Raw genomic sequence first — 10,281 nt, 5'->3', positions numbered from 1 at the left:
TGCCGTCAACAATGAAGCAAGCCTCTTTACCAGCAAAAAGATGATCACAGTCTGAAGGCTCAGATAATCATTAGCTTATTTTAGCCATAAAGTATTTTTAAATTCAGGTATGTACATTATTTTCAGACACATACTATTGCACACTTAGTAGATTACAGGATAGCATAAACATAACTTTTATATGCATTGGGAAGCTAAAGAAGTTTGTGTGACTTGCTCTATTGAGATACTCCCTTCATTGTAGTGGTCTGGAGCTGAACTCACAATATCTCATAGGTATGCCTGCACGAGAGCGAAAAAAGTGAGAGACAGAGAAATGGGAAAGGGGGATAGTTAAGAACCAGGAAACAGAGTTTTAAATAAAATTCTGTCCTTAGGAAGCAGAATATTGCTTTATATGTGGCATTTAAATATTCGATTTAAATGTTATCATTTTTATGAAGAAGATATAAGATGAAGAAAGTTTTATGCTCCTTAGTATTTATGTGAATCTATGAAAATAAGCAACCAAGAGGCTTATTAATTGCCACGTGTAAACCGGGATTTTTCAAAAGCAAGGTAAGAACTAGGGTAATGTCCAATAATATGTGAGTGGAAACGGATTTTACATTTTTTTTTCAAAAATAAATATTACAGCATGAGTCATTTTCAAGAGCAATTTTATTCCTGGATTCTTCAAGTTTTTTAAATTATTTATTTATTTTTATTATACTTTAAGTTTTAGGGTACATGTGCACAACTTTCAGGTTTGTTACATATGTACACATGTGCCATGTTGGTGTGCTGTACCCATTAACTCGTCATTTACATTAGGTATATCTCCTAATGCTATCCCTCCCCCTCCCCCCACCCCATGAGAGGCCCCAGTGTATGATGTTCCTCATCCTGTGTCCAAGTGTTCGCATTGTTCAATTCCCACCTATGAGTGAGAACATGCAGTGTTTGGTTTTCTGTCCTTGCGATAGTTTGCTCAGAATGATGCAAATTTTATTTTATTTAGTATAAATAATTAACTTAGCCTAGCAATAGACTTGCTCAAGATGTGTGATGCCCACCATAATACAGAATAAGTCAAGTGCAGCTAGTTAACACTGGTAAACACCTTCTCCTAACATTCAACATTAATGAGAGGCAACATGAAGGCTATAGGCACAAATCAAGTACATGCAAAAATAAATGGCTAATATGGTAGTACATCATTTCCAAATAAATATAAGATGTGTAAACAATAGCAGAGAAAGTGGAAATCTTTTCACCTGTTCTAAAACAAAAGAATAACAAATTGGGAAAAGTCCTTAGACATCATGTAATCCTGCGCAACTGGAGACTTGTACCTTTTTGAAATGCCCCAGTTAAGTGCTGTCCCAGTTACCCTTGAAAATCTCTGCAGAGGCAGTCTCACTGAAGTAACTCATTTCACCTTTGGACAGGTCTGTTCATAGTAGAGTGTTTTCTTTTATTGTAATCCCTGATGCTTCCATTTATTGGTTTTAGTTCTGCCACTGTGATCCGGCAAAATACAAATACTCTTTTTTTTCAAATACTTCTTTCACATGATAGCCTTGAATTACTACTACCAATCTAGAATGAATCCCTAATTTTGTATTTCTATGCAACAGAAAATGTAATATGACAATCAAAACTTTTTGGAGCTAGACATGAATAGAAGTTTAATTTCTTTTAATTTCTTTTTTATTCACTAAATTACAGAAATTATAGTTCAGCTTAAATTCTGATTCATGTTGTTTTTAAACTACCACTGCCCTTTTTTAAAAGTATCGCACCACCTTCTTGCCTCTTTTTTTAGTCTGACATCAATCACTATAATCTAATTGTTCTTGTTCTTGCTTCTTGATACCTAGAGGTGGGTGGTCAGTTTGATGACATCTGGCATTTAATGCTTGCTGAGTTCTCTCTTTTATAGAAATAATTTGATGTATTGAAGCAGGCTACCAGCTTAGGTATGCTGGGGAGTGGGGTGGTTGAGGATGGTGAGGGCCGAAGCCACTTCTGCTTTCAGATAAAAGTGTGTTGTAGTACAGGGTTAAGAAAATAACACTGATAAAACAATGAATTCTTTGGAATAAGACCAGACCTAATTTTGTAGCTTGGCTTAGAAAGTTACTGTCTATATAACCTTCATTAAATGAGTTGATTTCACTCAGCCCTAGGGTCCTCATCTATAAAATGGGAATAATATTGACTTTGGAGGCCTGTTGTGATAATTAAATGAGACTGGCACACTTCATCTAGTTCCACGTCTGGCTTCTCCTGTTCCAAGTGTAGAGTTAGACACTTTAGCTCTCAGTTGTTGGTAGCTTCCCCAGCACACCTGCTCCCAATCATCTCAACAGTATTTTCATTTAGGGCAGTCCCCCACCCCACAGTCAGGACAGGTGGCATTTTCTGCTCTGGGCTTCCATCTTCTCCAGTTAGATTATTCTAAAATGGGAGCTCCTCGGCATTGGTTAAGGCATCAGTTTTCTAATTTCCCAGAATAATAAAGGTGCTGGCAAGGCAAAGACTGAAGAGAAGTTGAATGTTTCCAGGACTCAGTTTGGAATGTCCCTGAGTGACTGAGGCTGCTATGCTTCTGAAGGTCCTCTGGATGGTATTGGGATGGCTTTGCATGGGAGAGACCTGCCGCTATTGCCCAGTGAACCAAGAAAGAAGAAACATATACAGAATATTGAATTAGGGCCAAGAACTCTGCCAGATCTGTGCCTCAAAAAAACTCATTAAGATATTCATGCATTCATTTATGCACTCATTAATTTATTCATCAAAAGTGTTGAAAGCTCCCTTTGGGTCAAATTGTGTGGAACAGTCCCAGTAAAGAAGTTAGAATATAGTATAAAAAGTATGGTAAAATATGTAAAATGTACAGAAATGATACAGGGAAAAGGATCCCCTAATCCTTGGGGTTCAAAGAGAAGGCTTCCAGGAAGAAATGACATAAAGTGAGGTTTGTAAGAGAATAGGCTTTCAGAGAAAGGATAATTCAGGCAGGCATAGGAACACACATGTGAAAACAGAGGAGGCTTGACCTAGCATAGCTTGTTATGGAAATGTCCATATGTTGATATTATAGAAGCTTACCATGCCAAAGGGGGTTGTGAAAATAGCTTAAGTTAGAAGGAGGGTGTTGTGGAAAAAAGACCAAAACCAAAATCTTAAAATTTAATCTAAAACTATGCTGCTTACCAATAAAGGAAAGGTAGAATTCTCACTAGTTAGTAGTGTCTGGGTTGCTATCACATTTCAATTCCTTTGCATATAAAAATCTTAGGCTTCCTGACATATAAGGGTACAACTTAAAATCCATTTGAGAGTCAAATTTTGTTGGCAATGGAGTGGAGATTTTATGATCACAGGTAATGAGGGTATACCTTGTGAAAAGGAAGGGAGGAGAACTTGGGGTAAAAATAGGCGAGAGAAATCTTACAGAACACCATTTTCAGAAGGCTGTTTGCGAAGAGTAGTGACAACTTAGGCTTGAAAGAGGCAGCTTTTTCTGGTAAACATTAAGGTGCTCTTATTTTGTAGACACCTTATATTCTTCTCTCTAGCAGGAAGTTATGTGAGATGAAGTTCTGACTGATACAGGAGGGTTGGCTTTTTTTAATCAGGAACCTGGACTTGTGTGTTATATACATCTTGCAAGGTTAATAAGAAATTGTAAGCATGTAGAGTCATGATCAGATTTGCATTTCATAAATATACCTTGATCACAATGCAGAAGACCAATGTGTGGGGTATGAGGCTGGAGGCAGATCAATTAGTTAGGAGGCTACTGCAATATTCCCAGGGAGAGATAATGAGGGATTAAACTAAGAAAAGCCATTGGGAATAGAAAGGAGATGATGAGGTTATCTAAAAAAACCCAGAGAAAATAACAAACATAATGGGGAAAAATTAGATGCATTCTGTTTAAAGTTGGAATAAGGCACAAGTGACTGCTATCCAGTATACTTTTCAACACAGCACAGAAATTCTGTCTGATTCAGAAATTTTGGAAGAATAAATAAGATGTATACAGATTGGAAGCAATAATACAGTATGTGATTGTTTGCAGATATGAGATACAGGGACACACACGCATACACATACACATAAAAATCTACAAACTATTAAAATTCAAATGAAATCTATATGCTGGATACAAGATTACATTACAAATCAACACACAAAAGATCAACAAATTGAACCAAAAAAAAATTGTGCCAAAGACCAAATTTCCACTCAGGGAATGTCATCATACAAGTGTCTCCCTTTTTCTCCTTCACATCTAAGGGTGGCAAACCTCCCTGCCCGTTTTCTGGTTCAAGGGTACCCTTACAACCAGAAAACTCTACTATCTCTTGTGGTTTTCCTATACTTGACTGCACTTATGTAAAATATCGTTTATTAAACTCTCTGGCTAGGACCGTGACAAATATAATTCCTTCTCAAGATGGGTAGTATTAGCCACCACAGAAGCTCCATTCTTCTTGTCTGTCATTGGTTCAATAAATGTTTGTTGTCATGTGATTCCATTCTGGCCATTAAATGAGGTTGGAATTCTGTTGACTAGCTTCTGAAGAAATGTGTACTCATAAAAGATTACAAGAAAAAAACGGTTTCTTCTATCCTCTGAACATTGTTCTATCTGAATGTGGAACGTGGAATTCCTGAATCATCTTCCTATCAGCCTGTGGATGAAGTCATCCCAAAGTGTTCCTTCAGCATTGACAGATGGAAGTGAATGGATGGAGAGGGAGAAGGCAAAGGGCCGGACTCTAGAGAACTTCAACACCTGGTAGGTGGTGTGAAAAGAGGAATCTCAGAAAAGAGCAATATTAATCAAAGAGACAGCAGATAAACCAGAATAATAGTTAGAGAAATTAAAAAAGAAAGAACTTCAAGAAAAATGTCATGGCCAATATCATGTTGCTGTTGGAGGGGCTTGTCAGGTAAGGTCTGAGCAGAGACTAGACAGTCTGAAGCAAAAGCAGTTGCAGTGGGATGATGGTGCTGAAACCCGAGTGCTAAGGCTTGAGAGAGAGAAGAGGCATCAGACTGTGTAAGGAGACCATCCGAGAAGCCAAGTACATTTTCAGAGTTTTCCAGTGAAGCAGAGGAAGAAAAGTAGCTATGCAAAGTTGTTATTCCTTTTCTTTGTTTTTTGGATAGGAAACAATTCAGGGTGAGAAAAACCTATGGGTAGAAGTGATAAAAGTCACAAAAGAAGAGAGATTAGAGAACTGTAACCAACTTGAATAGCCAGGCCATTTTGAACAGCTGGTTAATTTTAATTGAATTTACCTCACATATTTGAACATTCAGACCATCCCTGTAGTCTGAAGTGGTGTTAGAATTTGGGTTCCTACTTACGCTCTCTTCTCTCTCTCTCTCTCCTTCTCTGTCTGTCCGTATAGTATTAATACTAGCACTGCAACCTCTGTGTGCTGAAAGCGTGTCACTTTCCTTTAGGATTTGTGTGCTCTGACCCAGCCTGATGTGCCCCAGAAATGCCTCTGGCCCTGGTCACTGCTTGAGTTGTCGGTAAGTGATGCTGTACTGAAATAAGCGCTGGGGAAAACTCAGGAGTGCTGATCTCAGCCAGGGCACTTGAGCAGGATGTGCCTACTTCTGATGGCATTTTTGGCTGGGAGTCATTTCTCTAACTCCTGAAATCTAGGTCTTGCCTCAGGGCAGGAGGCTTGGAGCTTGGAGAGAGACAGATTGGAACAGGGGATAGGTGTTCAGATGAAGGTCTAGAAAAAGTAGTCGTAAAAGGCAGAGCAGCAACTAGTTCATCTTTTTTTCTTTTTCTTTTTCTTTTCCTTTTCTCTCATTCTTCTCTTTCTCTCTCTTTTAAATTACCAAAGCCTTTATAATAACTAAAGATAGTCAGAAAATAATCTAAGCTTTTAAAATTTGTTTTGCACTTTTTGGAATTCATTTCCTCCCTCACGCTCGCCTCCTGTATTTCCTTCCTATTTAATATTAACATGATTCCGATCCTGCTTCTCCTCTACTCTGCTTTCTTTTTCAACTTCAGTAATGAGTCCCTGGCACTCAGGTTAATTTTCCCTTTATTTTAATTATTTCTGCTTTCTCATCTTGACCTTTCCTTCATTTCTAATTGATGCCCTCCGACTGCTGTGAGAAAATTAAGTCACCTCCATCCATTTCAGAGGACCAAAGTGTGTATTGCTCAGTCACAAATTCTCCATCTCATTTTGTCCTGTAATAGAGACCCATAGGGATCATTCAAAAGGAGCAAGAGATGGGTGACCTATTTGTCCATGGCAGTTAAAAATTTAACATACAGCAACAACACATTTACCTCATTTCCTGAGGGTATGGGGTGTTCCATGGAAGTGACTTTTAAAACTAACAGGAACTCAGTGTATATTTCTTTTGAATATCAGGCTCCAATATTCAAAAGAAATAACTTTCTCTTCAATGGAAGTCTTTGTGAAGACTGATCATCGTGGAATGCACTTTCTAAATAGCAACCTCAATACATAATGCTACTGGAAAAGGGAGGCAGTGAATTTATCTGAGTTTAGCTCTGCCAAACTCTCCAGGGACAAGGTAGGAAGGTTTGGGAAGTTATTTCACTTCTCTGAGACTAAGTAGCTTCATCTGAAAAATGAGAGCTTTAGCTCCATGATGCATTTCTAAGATCTCTTCCAGCCTTGCGAGTCCGTGATTCAACTTTAACTTTTCTGTTTAAATTGTTCATGGTTATTATGAACATTAGTTATTATTATAGTGATACATTCAGGCCTGGGGTTTATGAAATAAAACTTTTCAATAAAGAAATAAATGGATACATGAACCTCCATAAATGAAACCAATATGCTACCCTATGTAAAATACTTGTATCTATCTTGGCAATTTTTTAACCTTCTTATTCAGCAATTATTTACATCTTTATATGTCTCTCAGCTCACTTTTTATGGCTTTTTTCTCTGTTTTCCAATTTGAGGTTTCTAACCTGCTATGTGTTGGAAAGTAAAAATCACTGTACTTGCTATAAATGCGCACAAACTGTCAATGAGTTCTAGATAATGAAATGACTTAGTGTTATGAACAGCATGCTTTTGTATTGTACATTTAGTACCATTTCTGCTAATTTCTTTGTACTAAAAATATTTCAGATAAATGAAGTTGCCAAGTAAGTAGATTCTTGTATTAAAATATTATAACACTCCCACATTTAAGAAGACTAATACATCCTGGCAAGCTTTATTGTTTCATTTTAAATAGAAGTTAGAACCAGTTCTAAAAATAGAATCAAAGAATGTGTACAATATTTGTTTAAAAATAAGCATCATAGTCACAAAATATCATGTCTAAAATTCAATTCTAACCCCCTTGTGGTAGAAGGAGAAGAACACGGGCTCAGGAATCTAGCAAGAATATGTTGAATCCAGATATATGTTTGCAAAGGGGATTAATCCTAGGCAACTACCGAAGGCCTCTGGATTCCCAGACTTGCCTGTGGAGTGGGGATGAGAGCACCATCTCCCAGGTTGGTGGGTGAATTACCTCACTTATTAACACACACAATTTATTAAAAACATAGTATTTTCTTCTCATTGTCACTTATTATTCATCAAAGACATTTTGATTACCTTGAAATTGCTTGCAGAAAGCAATTTAATTTTTTTTATCAATTTTTATTTGCAAATCAGGATACACATGCGGGTTTGTTACAAAGGGATATTGCATGGTGCTGAGATTTGGGGTATGACTGAATCCGTCACCCAGGTAGTGAGCACAGTACTCATAGGTAGTTTTTTTAGCCCTTCCCCCACCTCCTTTTCTCTTCGCTCTAGTAGTACCCAGGGTCTATTATTTCTATCTTTATGTCCATGTGTACTCAATGCTTAGCTCCTACCTGGGAGAACATGTAGCATTTTGCTTTATCTTTCTGCGTTATTTCCCTTAGGACAACAGCCTCCAGCTACATCTATGTTGCTGCACAGGGCAAGATTTCATTCTTTTTTATGGCTGCATAATATTTCATGGTGTATATGTACCACATTTTCTTTATCCAATCCACTGTTGATGGGCACTTGGGTTGATTCCATGTTTTTGCTATCGTGAATAGTACTGTGATAAACATATGGGTGCATGTGTCCTTTAGGTAGAACAATTTATTTTCCTTTGGGTGTATACTCAGTGATGGGATTGCTGAGTCAAACTGTAGTTCAACTCTTAGTTCTTTGAGAAATCTCCAAACTTCTCTTTACGGTGGCTAGACTAATTTACATTCCCACCAACAGTGTATAATTGTCTCTTTTTTTCTGTAGCCTCACCAATATCTGTTATTTTTTGACTTAAAAAAAAAACTATTCTGACTAGTGTGAGATGGTGTCTCCCTGTGGTTTTGATTTGTATTTCTCTGATGACTAGAGATAATGAGCATTTTTCATATGTTTATGGGCTATTTGTATGTCTTCTTTTGAGAAGTGTCTGTTCTAAAATTCATATGGAACCAAAGAAGAGCCCAATAGCCAAAGCAATCCTCAGCAAAAGAACAAAGCCAGAGGCATCACATTACCCAACTTCAAACTATATTACTAAGCTGTGGTAACCAAAACAGCATGATACTGGTACAAAAACAGTCACATAGACAAATAGGACAAAATAGAGAATCCAGAAATAAAGCCACGCATCTACAACCACCTGATCTTTGACAAATTCAACAAAAATAAGCAATGGAGAAAAGAAAAGATTGTCTATTCAATAAATCGTGCTGGGATAACTGGCTATTCATATGCAGAAAGAATGAATTCCTATCTATCACCATATAAAAGAAACTCAAGATATTTGATTAAAGACTTAAATGTAATACCTCAAACTATAAAAATTCTAGAAGTAAACCTAAGAAGTATTCTTCTCAATATTGGCCTTGGCAAATAATTTATGGCTAGGTTCTCAAAAGCAATTGCAACAAAAACCAAACTTGACAAGGGGGACCTAATTAAAGTAAAGAGGTTCTGCACAGAACTCACAAGTTCAGAAACTATCAAGGGAATAAACAGACAACTTACAGAATGGGAGAAAATATTCACCAACTATGTATCTGAGACAGGTCTAATATCCAGAGTCTATAAGAAACTTAAATCATCAAGCAAAGAGAAAATAACCCCATTAAAAAGTGGGCAAGAGACATGAATTTAAAATATTTTTACAGGTCATAAGGAAGTTTATGAAAATGAACATGCTACTAATTATGGATAATCCATTAATACAGACTTGAAAGTGAGTAGGTTAACCAATGTGAATGTAATCAACCCATCAGAAAATCTAAACAAGCTCAGAATCCAAAGTTACCTCATCCACCAAGAAAGCAGTGCAGTGCTTTGAGAGAAACTCAGATGTGGACTAATAGACGTGGATTTGAATTCCAGCCAGACAACACTTTACGAATTGTGTGACTTGGAACAAGTCTCTTGATCTTTTGTGACTTAGTTTTCTCATTTATCAAGTAGGGGTATTAAGATATTAATATTTTGTATCTAGGCTTCACTAGCCTATTGTAAGGGAGAAATCAGATGAAGTAAGTCATAGGTTTCAGAAACTAAAAGTGCTCTGAAAATGCAGCAAGTCATTATTACCACAATTACATTCTACCTTAGTCGACTAGTATCAGTATATTTTCTAAATATTTAGTCTTAAGAGTAAATATTCCCCTACTTTTACAACACTCTGAATAACTTACAAAAATAATTCACATATATATTTTTAAAATTTTTGTGGCTTCTCTTTAATGTCTAATTCTATATTATACAGAGTGGAAGATTAAAAATAATACAGGATGCAGATTTAAAACATAGATGGGAAAATAAAAATAAACAGAAACAGAATAAACATTAGTCCCACATTTTGAATTGATGATCTTCATCCTCATTTCACACCAAGAAAAATAGCTCTGTTGGGTCGAAGAACACATGAAACTCTAAATTATATATAACTTAGGTTTCTAACAGATACTCACTCTTTTCTAATAGATATTCATTCTTTTTTCTCAGTCTCTGTGGACAATAGAGTAGGACCAGACATCTGAAAACTTTCTTCTTAAGGATTGTCCACCTTTTGGAAAGCCGAGGTCATCAGTTGTGGCAAAGAGGAAAGGTCACATACAGTGAATGGCTCAGGTCAGTTCTCCTCTTAGGGGGCAGCACAGCAGAGTGGTTGCAAAAGCACAGCTGTACAACCAGAGAGGCCTATGTTTTACTGCCTATATGTGAAATCTTGAGTAAATGCCTTAACAACTCT

The sequence above is a fragment of the Trachypithecus francoisi genome, unplaced genomic scaffold (assembly GCF_009764315.1).
Source record: "Trachypithecus francoisi isolate TF-2019V2 unplaced genomic scaffold, Tfra_2.0 Lachesis_group3, whole genome shotgun sequence".
NCBI classification, from domain to species: domain Eukaryota; kingdom Metazoa; phylum Chordata; class Mammalia; order Primates; family Cercopithecidae; genus Trachypithecus; species Trachypithecus francoisi.
This window is presented reverse-complemented; position numbering follows the sequence as displayed.